We start from the raw sequence: 10851 nt of genomic DNA on the forward strand, positions 1-10851 counted from the left end.
GAGAGAGAGAGAGAGAGAGAAATAGAAGTAAAAGAAGCGATAGGGACACAAGAAATAAAAGTAGGGTGTGTAAGAAACAGAGAGAAATAAGAAAGAGATAGGGACGCAAGAAATAAAAGAAAGGTGTGAAAGAATTAAAAGATGATGTGAAAGAAATAGGGAGATATAACTAAGCGATAGGGACACTAGAAGTAAAAGAACGGTGGGAAAGAAATAGAAAGATATGAGAGATGGTGTGAAAGAAATGAAAAAGCGACAGGGACACAAGAAATAAGAGAAGGGTGTGGAAGAAATAGAAATAAATAAAAGATGGTGTGAAAGAAACAGAGAAATCAAAGAAGCGATAGGGACACAAAAAATAAAAGAATGGAGTGAAGGAAATAGAGAACCAAAAGAAGCGATAGGTATTTGTATGAGAGAAATACACAGAACTGAAAGAAGCGATAGACAAGAAAGAGAAGTACGTATGTATGGGAATAAATACATGATAGAGTGGGAGTGAAACGAAAAAAAGGAGATGTTTGTAAGTGTGTGTTACAAAATTAATAGCAAAAGAAACATGTTTCGTTGTTGTTTAGAAGACAGTACCTTGGTGTGTGTGTGGGGGGGGGGATTTGAATTCGCAATCCCAGTTTCTTACCCTTGATCTAATTCTTCCATTGCCAGTTAAGCGACACGTACTGTCCTTGAATACCCACTCCCCCTCCTCCTGTTCACTCTGTTTGCAAAAGATTGCAATTTGTAAATCAAGTGGCCTTAACCGCGCCACCTATCTTAATTTCCGCCCCGACGCAGCTCAGCACTCCTCTTTAATCGGCTGCAGCCATTTGCATGGACAGCCACGCACAAGCTTAATGTTCTTTCGCGCCTTAATTAACCTTCCGTAATGGCCGCTTCCATCACGTGACCCTCAATTAATCTCGTGCTCAGCATCCCCGTCCGAGGGCCTGTTTCTCGTTTCTTGCAAGGTGTATTTGATGCTTGTACTAATTTAAGAGACCAAGGTCGTCTCCTGAAATTTTTACCCCAAAGGAATGAGATGGAATGAAAAAAATATCCATCATCATTGTTACAACCTTTTTTTATAGTTCCACCTCAGAATGAAACAGACGTGTCTGAAATCGGTGCTGACGTCAGGATACCAAAGTTGTTTGCTTAAAGTCGACTTTAAGCTCAGATAGGCTAATCGAGACTGGACCTACAGGGGATTGAACGCAGGGTCCTTTGACAAGGCGACAACGTTACCACCATACTGTTGGGAAGGTCTGATATTAAAATATAGGAGGGAGAGAGAGAGAGAGAGAGAGAGAGAGAGAGAGAGAGAGAGAGAGAGAGCAATAATAGAAGAGATAAGGAGGCAAAAAATGAAAGAAGTGTCTGAGAGAATAAGTTATAGAGAGGCAAGAAATAAGTGTGTGTGAGGGTTAAAATGAAATCAAAGAAGTGTGAGAGAGAAATAGAGACAAAATAAAAGCAAAAGGGAGGCAAGAAAAAGAGAAGTGTGTGTGAGAGAAATATATTGAGAAAAAATAACAGAAGCGATAGGGAGGCAAGAAATAAAAGGAGTGAGTGAGAGAAATAGAGAGACAGAGAAAGAATAAAAGAAGGAATAGGGATACAAGAAATGAAAGAAGTGTGTGAGAGAAATATGTAAGCTGTAGATAAGCAAGAAAAATAATGTTTTGAAGAGAGAGAGAGAGAGAGAGAGAAAGCGAATAGACAAAGGGACGACAGAGATAGGGAAAAATAAGTGAAAGAGAAAGAAGAGACATAAAACACAGAGAGATAGAGAGAGAGAGAGAAATATGATAATGAGGCAAAAGGATATAAAACACATAGAATGTAAGATTGAGGAAAAGTGGGAATAAGCAAGAAGAAAGAGACATTAAGACTGTTGAAAGAAGACTAAAACTAGAAAGATAATACAAGTAAAGAAAACAGAATGACGGTGATACACAAGAAGAAAAAGTGAAGAAGAAAGTGCTGCAAACATTGTAAACGTTTATCTTCAATTTGACTAAGATCGTTGGTTTTAACCTCAGAATTTTCACATAATACGAATGAATTACGTAGAGTGCACAATGCTTCTAGCCTGATGTGTCCTTAATGCTACTGGTATTGACCATATAATTGTGGCATAAAGGAAAATTGGTACCCTCAAATTATACCAAAATTTTTGATGGCCTATTAATTAGTAAGAAAGGAAAAAACTAGCAATTGGTGTCGGTAAGTCAAACGTTAGAGAGTGTGTTGGAAATTCTCATTTGTGTGGATGGAAATTTCATTTCTACCGAATACATCACCATGCAGAGCAGCTATTTCTGGTCGCTTTAAAATTAACGTGCCTTTCATGCACTTGGATTTTCATCAAGCTGAACGTGGAGCTGTAACACAACCCAGTGACTCCACATACCTTTGAGAACCAAGGCGTGTCAAGCGGTCCGCGTATCGTGCCTTTTCGCAGCTGTTCTCTTTCGAGACCAAAGGCGCAGTGAAAACTTCGTCGTTTTCTATGACTTTTTGAGTTTTTAAGTTCACTTGTATGCACAGATCAGGGTTGTTAAAGAAAGGTCCAGGAATTTTAAATACGTATATTCAATTCCGGTCCAGGAGAGAAAGTCAGCAAGCGTAAATGAATTCTGGACGGTAAAGAAACCTTCTTATCTGCAAAGTTTTTCAATTCGGTCCAGCATTTAAACCATTTAAATACGGTCCAGGAACCTTTTCTCCGGATCAATTTAAATACGGTCCAGGAACCTTTTCTCCGGATGAATTTAAATACGGTCCAGACACCTTTTGTTTCAATGAAACAATACGCATATTGGACCGAATTTAAATTGTGCAAGAGAAAAGGTCCGGATCATGGTGCAGAACCCAATAGAACTATTTAGAAGTTTATAGGTTGCTGGACCTTTAACAACCCTGGTACAGATAGGCTAATTGGGGCTGGACCTACAGTTTTAAAGTAGTATCATAAGTACTATGTGTCTGCACTGAGAATCGAACTCCTTGATTACAAAAAGACGACGCTACCACTGATCCCCCACCCTGCTCGTCGTCATCTTATACTCAGTGGAGTGGTTAGTGGTTCGAATCTCACATTAAACTGTAGGTCCAGTCCCGATTAGCCTATCCTGCATAAAGTTAACTGAAAACAAGTACTCGAGACTGGAGCTCAATATTTCTTCCATGCTAGCGGCTCCCCAGTTGTCTTCAAGGTACAGGATGGTGGAAGGATAGGGTTTGGACTCGAACCTGGGACAGCTCGCACTAAAGGAAGGAGCGCTAGTAGCCCTTTGAATACACTAGAGCACTGGAAGATCTGTTTGCTAGTTGTTTTATTCACGGTAGAAGCTTCCAGCTTGTTGAGAGAAAGATTAAAAGCCACAAAACAATGTCACCTGCGTGGAGAGTTTGAACAACTTCGATTCTGAACTTCTTGTAACTATCCTCGCATCCTGGGTCATGTCGGTTGCTATGGTTTGAAGTTCCAGTCGTGAGACTTTGCCTTCGTGTAGTTGTGAATCGTATTTGTCTATTGTCATGGCTGGTTAGTCGTGAGTCGGGTAAATGTCACTTGCCACTGTCGCAAGTGTAAGGATTGACTAGGTAAGGTATTACTTAGAGAGAATTATAAGGTTCAAAGGTGGCAGCAGGTGTGCTGCAAAGAGATGCCCTTGAGTGTTTTCTTTTATAGCAACGTGGTAATTATCAATTCTCGGGATATTTGAACTTCGTTCAAAGAAGTTCAATTTATAAAAAATAAATTACATTTTATGAGATTCTTGCGAGAAAAAAGTTTTCCGATGAAGCTTTGTATCGCAGGTGTACTGCAATTTCTGTATAACTCTTGATGTACTTTTTACAATTACTACATAGGCTTTGCCCTGCCATCTGTTGTTTTCTGTAGATGTTCTTGTTCTTTTGCATTGATAAATGTTATATGCTGTGGTAATGGTCATAGTCACAGATTAACACTCAACGCTCTTTTCCAAAGTAAACATGCTACGTTAAGATTGATTTATTCATTTAGTTTATCTTGTTTTGCTTTTCTGCTGCTTTTGGCTAATCGCGAAGATGAGGATGAATGGTGATAAAATAAGATGGATGAAGGCGCAATCACAAACTTAGGACGAAAGAACACGAGCTTCACATAGGACTATACTGGCTGAGAGTTCAGACGCCAGAGCCTCGTTAGTGTGCAAAATGAAGTCCAGGACGTGGAAGTTGACAAGAATATAACCTACTGTTGACGGTAGGTGATCAGTACAGAACGTACGCAGCAATAGTAAAACTACATTAGCAACTACAGTACATTTACGCTCAACAGCGTAACTATCAGGCTGTAGACCCATCCTTCCCCAGCAATCTTCAGTTGTACAACCCTACACGCTAAAAGGAAACCCCTATTTTCTAAAATATTTTGGAAAATTCAGCACTACTTGGGAGTTTTTTGTTTTTGTAAACGATTCACTTCATTAAGAAGAACTACAAAAGTTACTTGTAAAACATACACGAGGGCAGCACAGTTGCAGAAAACCTTGATGGAACGCTGTCGGTAATTTAAGTAGGTGCTGGAAGGGGTGAAAGTCAGCATTGGTGCGAATTTTCATGACTGTCATCTATTCTTCGGTGACGTAATCAATGAGTGTATGAACTATTCAGCTAATGAAAGTTTTCTTCTAATCTTGTGGTTCACTTACTACTTTTATAGTATTAAATACTTTCTGTTTTCGGCGATACATGCTCCAAAGTTTCTCGCAAAATCTTTTACGTCATGCATCGGGAATCTGTGGAGCAAAGCCGCACATAACTGTAGATAAGGGGAGAAAGTGAGTGGGCAGAGCAATGCGCGGTACTGGAAACTACTAGCGTTCACCGTGCGAGCCCTCTCGAGTTCTACTTCCGCACAGAACTTGTTTTGTTTACCTACTCCAGAGAATCCCTGAGCACAGTGTATGAAAAATTACCTCCCACGTTTGCGCTACAAAGCTTCACCGCAAAATATGTTCCCTGTACAAGGTACAGATTGTCCAGAACCTGACCTTAGGAGTAGTGAGTTGACCTGAAAGCACACTTCTCATGATGGAGCTACACGAGGACTTGTAGTACTTCCCATATCTAGAATGTAGGAGGGATCCGCGTGCAGGACATGGACAAGAATTGACATCTACACTAACCCAGTCTAAGACACATGTCTCCCGATTGGTCGCCTACCAGATTGGCAGCTTAACATCATATCGGCCGACCTCTTTGCTTGATTCCACCCACAACCACTCCCTTCATTCACAATGAGATAGCCTGATCGTGTTGTTAGTAATAGTTTCCACTTTTGTAATCTCACCTTTCTTCACCCTTCTCGCAGCAAGAAGGTGTTACCGCTTATCTAACCAAGCAACCTCAGGTTTCGCAGCATCAGCAATCTAAGGAGGCAAGACTCCCACTGAACACTTCTCACCAGCGAGCTCACCGCGTCAGGGAAAGAGAACAGAACAGTATAGCATCAAAGGGGACGGATATAAAGAATTATTGGCTCCGTTGCGTCTGCACGGCAACCAAGAACCCTGTGTCATGTAAGTAGACAAAGGGTAATTTAAGACTAATAACCGTACATGTTGTTTCATCTTGGCGTAATCAATAACACGGAAATAAGTATTCCTCATATCACGAAGATTCATAATTAACATTTAATTTCAATGCACAAGTTACATTACGGAATCAAAGTGTCTGAACTTCACATTTTCATAATGATTGATTATTGATTGATTTAGCTTATTTTACTTCGATTTTCTGCCACTTTTGGCTAATCGCGAAGATGAGTTTTGAGCTTTAGAAGTCCATTTTATGCACAGAAAAGCTAACCGAAACTGGTCATAGAGTTTAAAGTGTGATCCGAACCGCTATGTGCCTCCAGTGGGTGTCGAACCCGGTACACCTTGATTGAAAGGCGATGACGTGACCGTTACTATTGGAGAGGCTCAATCGCGAAGATGAGGATGAGTGATGATATGATGAAACGGGTGTAGGGAAACTAGTACACCCATACCCAGTACAGGATTCGAACCCATGATCCCTCGAGTCGTAGGGTGTTGTGCAAACCACTCCGCCACGGAGCCACATTATTAAAAATACACAACCATTTTAAAGAAAACATTATCGAGGATTCAGTACGGCATATCTATAACGCTAGAATCACCAACACTTAACACTTGTTAAGCAAGAGTTCTACTCGACACTTCCCACCATCGAGCTCACCGCAACAGGGAGCAAGAGCAGAACAGAGATCTTTCCTCGGCCCGTCTCGGACTTTCTCTCCGGATTGACAGCTGTGTTTATTTTATCCCAGCGTGTGTGGACAACGGACAGATGAGCAGCTTGAAAGATTCTTCTGTGGATGCGACGGGCAGATTAAACCCTAAGAAAGGCGCTGTTGTCGCTTCGGCCATCTTTCGATTATGAGAAGTTCCAGGAAACGGTGTACTGATTCAATGAATACAAAAGAGGGAGCTCTACTTATCTTTATTAATAAAAGCTTGGGCTAGCTGTACACAACAGTAAAGGCGGCTTGCTCACCGGCCCAGTGTTGCCAACTCAAAGCAGAAAAGGTTTTACTTGAACAGTGTGCTCAAATTTTCCCACCTACCCCCTCCTCCGTATACAAAAACCCCACAAATGGCGGTTATTTGTAAACCATAAGCAACACTTCTTGTGTTGTGTTTTTTGTGCTTTTGTTGAATATGTTCTTTGGGGCTATCAACCAGGTATGTTCTGGAAAGGTTTCCGATCTTTCGAGACCTAACGTCAATCTCATCTTCATGGTAGAAATGAGTTCTGGAAAGGTTTTTCCGCGCTTTCGAGACCTAACGTCAACTTCATATCCAGGGTAGAAGTGAGTTCTGGAAAGGTTTCAGAGCTTTTATGAACTTTTGTGAACCACGGTAACTGACATAATGTAGAAAATTTTAGTTAATTTATTGAACTTCCAACTGAGCATAAATTACACAAAACGCAATCCCTCTATTTTACTAGAACGAAATCAGACAAAGAGCTTGACACGAAATTATATTATGCCGATATATTGAAATGTATGTTTAGACAACTAGGCTATACTAGGGTAACTAAAGTAACAGCTATGCTATGACATACGAAATAGGAAACCCCGGGAATTACCTACAAGAAATAACAAGAGGGAATGCATTTACTGTATTTGTCACACAATACAAATAAGAAAATGGAATGTCCAAAATTAATTGCACGAATAAAGTTGGCATTCATAGTCTTTAAAGGGGTTCTGGGTTCGATGTCCGTTGAAGACACATTGTAGAGAGATTTGGATCCCACTTTAAACTGTAAGTCTAGTCCCGATTAGCCTATTTATGCATAAAGTGGTCTAAAGTTTAAAAAAAACTCAATGGTAACTCATATCAATTGATGACTTTCAATTATTTCATTGACATAGTCAAATCTCAGATAGTTACTCTCTCTACTGAATTATTGTAGCATTAGGTATATTTGTTTAAGTCCACTAAATTTTTATATTTACATCGATAATACATTTCCAGAAATGGATATGTATCCATAAATTTCGACTGTTGACAATAGAAGGGTCAAGAGAGGATATATATATAAACCGATAAAAATACAACGATAAAATTTAGTGAATTCCTAGTCCATACCAGTTTAAAGTGACTAAATATCCCTATTTATCTGTCCATTTGTCTATGGAAAACCAAACAAGCAAAATAACCAATATGTTTTAATGTTGCTATACCACGGAGACTATTCGAGCTATGAAAATGAAAATTGATGCGTTATGTATATATATATATACATATATATATATTGAGTTAAAATAAATGAATCAATCATCAACGGGATTAAGTCTCTTTTCTTCCACTTTTAGCTAATTGCGACGATGAGAAGCAGCGATATGATAAAGTCGATGAATGGAACACTTACAAAGAACATCCATGTCTAAGCCGAAATTCGAACCCGGGACCCTGGTGTCGTACCGTTCTGTGCTAAACACTCCACCACGGAGGTCGCCTATCCCGTCAATCAGGATGAATCCGTACATTGGCCTGGATCAAACCTGGGGCCTCCAGCTTCGTAGGGTGCGAGCTTGACCACTCCGCCTCGGCCTGACTCAAACCTGGGGCCTCCAGCTTTCGTAGTGTGCAAGCTCGATCATGGCCTGGTTCAAACCTGGGGCCTCCAGCTTTGTAGCGGGAAAGCTTGACCATTCCGCCACGGCCTGACTCAAACCTGGGGCCTCCAGCTTTCGTAGTGTGCAAGCTCGACCATGGCCTGGTTCAAACCGGGGCCCCCAGCTTTGTAGCGTCAGAGCCTGACGGAAGCCAGCACTTAGACGAGACCGCACATATTTAAAACAGTATATTTTAAAACTGCATGCGCGAAATGTTACATGGCACAGATTTCAATAAACACAACAATCAAATGAAGTACAACAGAATAATGACATATAAAGATTATTTTTGAGACATTAAAGGATTTAAAAATTCATAAAACGAATGATTACTTACCCTTATAGCACCTCTCGGATAACTTTACTACAGTATCGCCCTCTATGGACCGTTTCTTGAAACCTACACCTTTCCTTTCGACAATTACCTAACGATCAAGGAACGAGGGTGCAATTATCGCCCAGCTGGAAGATGGGATTTCACTTCCGACTCTAGCAAACGCGACGCATACACTCCAAAGGCTTCCAGGCTTGGAGATCTGGAGAGAAGGGGGAGGGGTTGGAGTTTGCTTGTTCGGGAGAGAGAGAGAGAGAGTGTGTGTGATAGCATTGAATGCGCGCGCCCAGTGGGTCCCGATCCTCGCTTGTTTGTTCCCGATGTAACAGACACTGGGGCAGAAGATAGCCACGCTTGACGTTGGGTTGATGTTAGTGTATTTTTCTTTCGCCGCTTGGTGGCGCATGAGCGCTGACGTCGCTAGGGATTTTTATGTGACGACAGTAGCTATCAGAAGCGCTCGTTCGTGTTACTGGACCCACTTGGGCTGTCCAACACCTCTTTCTTTGACACCCTTGTAAAAACAACCTAAGCAGTGATGCTTTTTGCTTGAAGTTCCCCCACGGGAAGCTAAAAATATGCCTTTCTGGTTCTAGAATTTTCACAAGTGGGCAGGATAAGTGTTTGCACACCCTCTATATTTTTCTTATTAGGCGTTCCTCTCAGTAAATGTACCAAGACAAAGACAGGTGACGATGCAGGCGATTTATGAGCATAAATTATGACATATTAATAAGAAAGAAACAGCATGACTTTTCAAAATATGGAGGTGTTACTTGCAACAATGCTCGCGTTAGAGATTGATTGATTGATTGAGTTTGTGTTTTAAGTCCACTTTATGCACAGTAAGGCTAATCGGGATTCGGGACTGGACCTACAGTTTAAAGTGGGATCCGAACCACTACGTGCCTCCACCAAGTATCGAACCCGGAACCCCTTGAATACAAGGCGACGACAATACAATTGCGGAATCTGGGAAGCACTGGCTCCACAGAGTACACAGCTGTGCCCTCCATCTGCCAGTGATATTCAATCAATGCCCAGATCATACGCGTCCGACGACCCTCTGATTAGGGGGACAAAAACCTAGATGAAAGGTGAATCGGAGAAAGAAAAACTTAATTTCATCTCTCTGTTTTATTGTAGTCCTCCTCCGTGGCCGTGTGGCTTTAGGCTCAGTTCCGGGACGGAATAAGTACGAGTCTGTGACGGCGCCAGGGAAAACTGACTGCGGGTGGGGGGCGACAAATATTGCTGGGGGGCAGTCACATTGAAACGCCCGAACACACTATATATAAATATATAATAATAATACTTATATTTAATAATAATTATTATTATTATTCGCTATAGGTCAATCCATATGAAGTCATACAACATGGTTGCTTGACCATTTTAAAAAAGTTTCTTTTTTGTGTGGTGTGAACCTCATATGTTGACAGTTCAGAACAACTGATATTTTATTTTTACTATCACCGATTTGAAGATGGCAGGTATTTATTTTTATCATGGCGGGCGTCATTTTCTCCATTCGCAAGCATCAGCGGTAACTTTTTTTCTCAGCTCTGGTATGTCCTACGACAATGAGACAAAATCTGTGATGTTAAGCACATTATAGGCTACAATTACATTTCTGTGTAATTTTCTAAATATTATTCCTTCATAATACATTTTAAGGTCAAAATTGTGTATTTTAATCGCTCAAAATGACATTTTCTGACTTTCTTTTTTAGGGGGAAGGCTGTTTGTTTAACACTTGAATTTTTTGTGCAAGTACCTCTGTACCAATACTGTGTGCCAAAATTATTTGAAGCTTGAGACTTTAATCCTTTTTTTCTACATAAACATGTACTTTTTGTTAAAATAATCCACGTTCAGGGTGGATCTCTGGTGGACAGTTGTTTAAAAATCTGAAATTTGTGCACAATACAGTACTCCATGATAAGTAACGTCAGTAAAAATTTTGAGTTTGAAATTCAATTGGTTTAAGAGATATAAAACTCGTGAATAATTCAATATTTTGCATTAAATATGGTATGCCTAATTTAATTTATTATTAACATTTTGTGTTAAAATTATGCAAACTGTAATTTGGAATGTCAATGAACAACATTACAATCCTGAAATGGATCTACAATAAAGTATATATACGAGGGCATGCTGAAAAGTAAAGCTTCCTCTGTTTTTCTTTTCTTTTTTACCTTGTAAACGCATTTTGGATTTTGAGCAACCATACATTGCACTTATAAGACTTTCCCGCTTCTCCATTGAAGGTTTCAAACTTCTATCGCTAGGGGGTGCTGAACTATTG

This window comes from Lepisma saccharinum, unplaced genomic scaffold (assembly GCF_977018435.1).
Source record: "Lepisma saccharinum unplaced genomic scaffold, izLepSacc3.1 HAP1_SCAFFOLD_280, whole genome shotgun sequence".
Lineage (NCBI taxonomy): Eukaryota > Metazoa > Arthropoda > Insecta > Zygentoma > Lepismatidae > Lepisma > Lepisma saccharinum.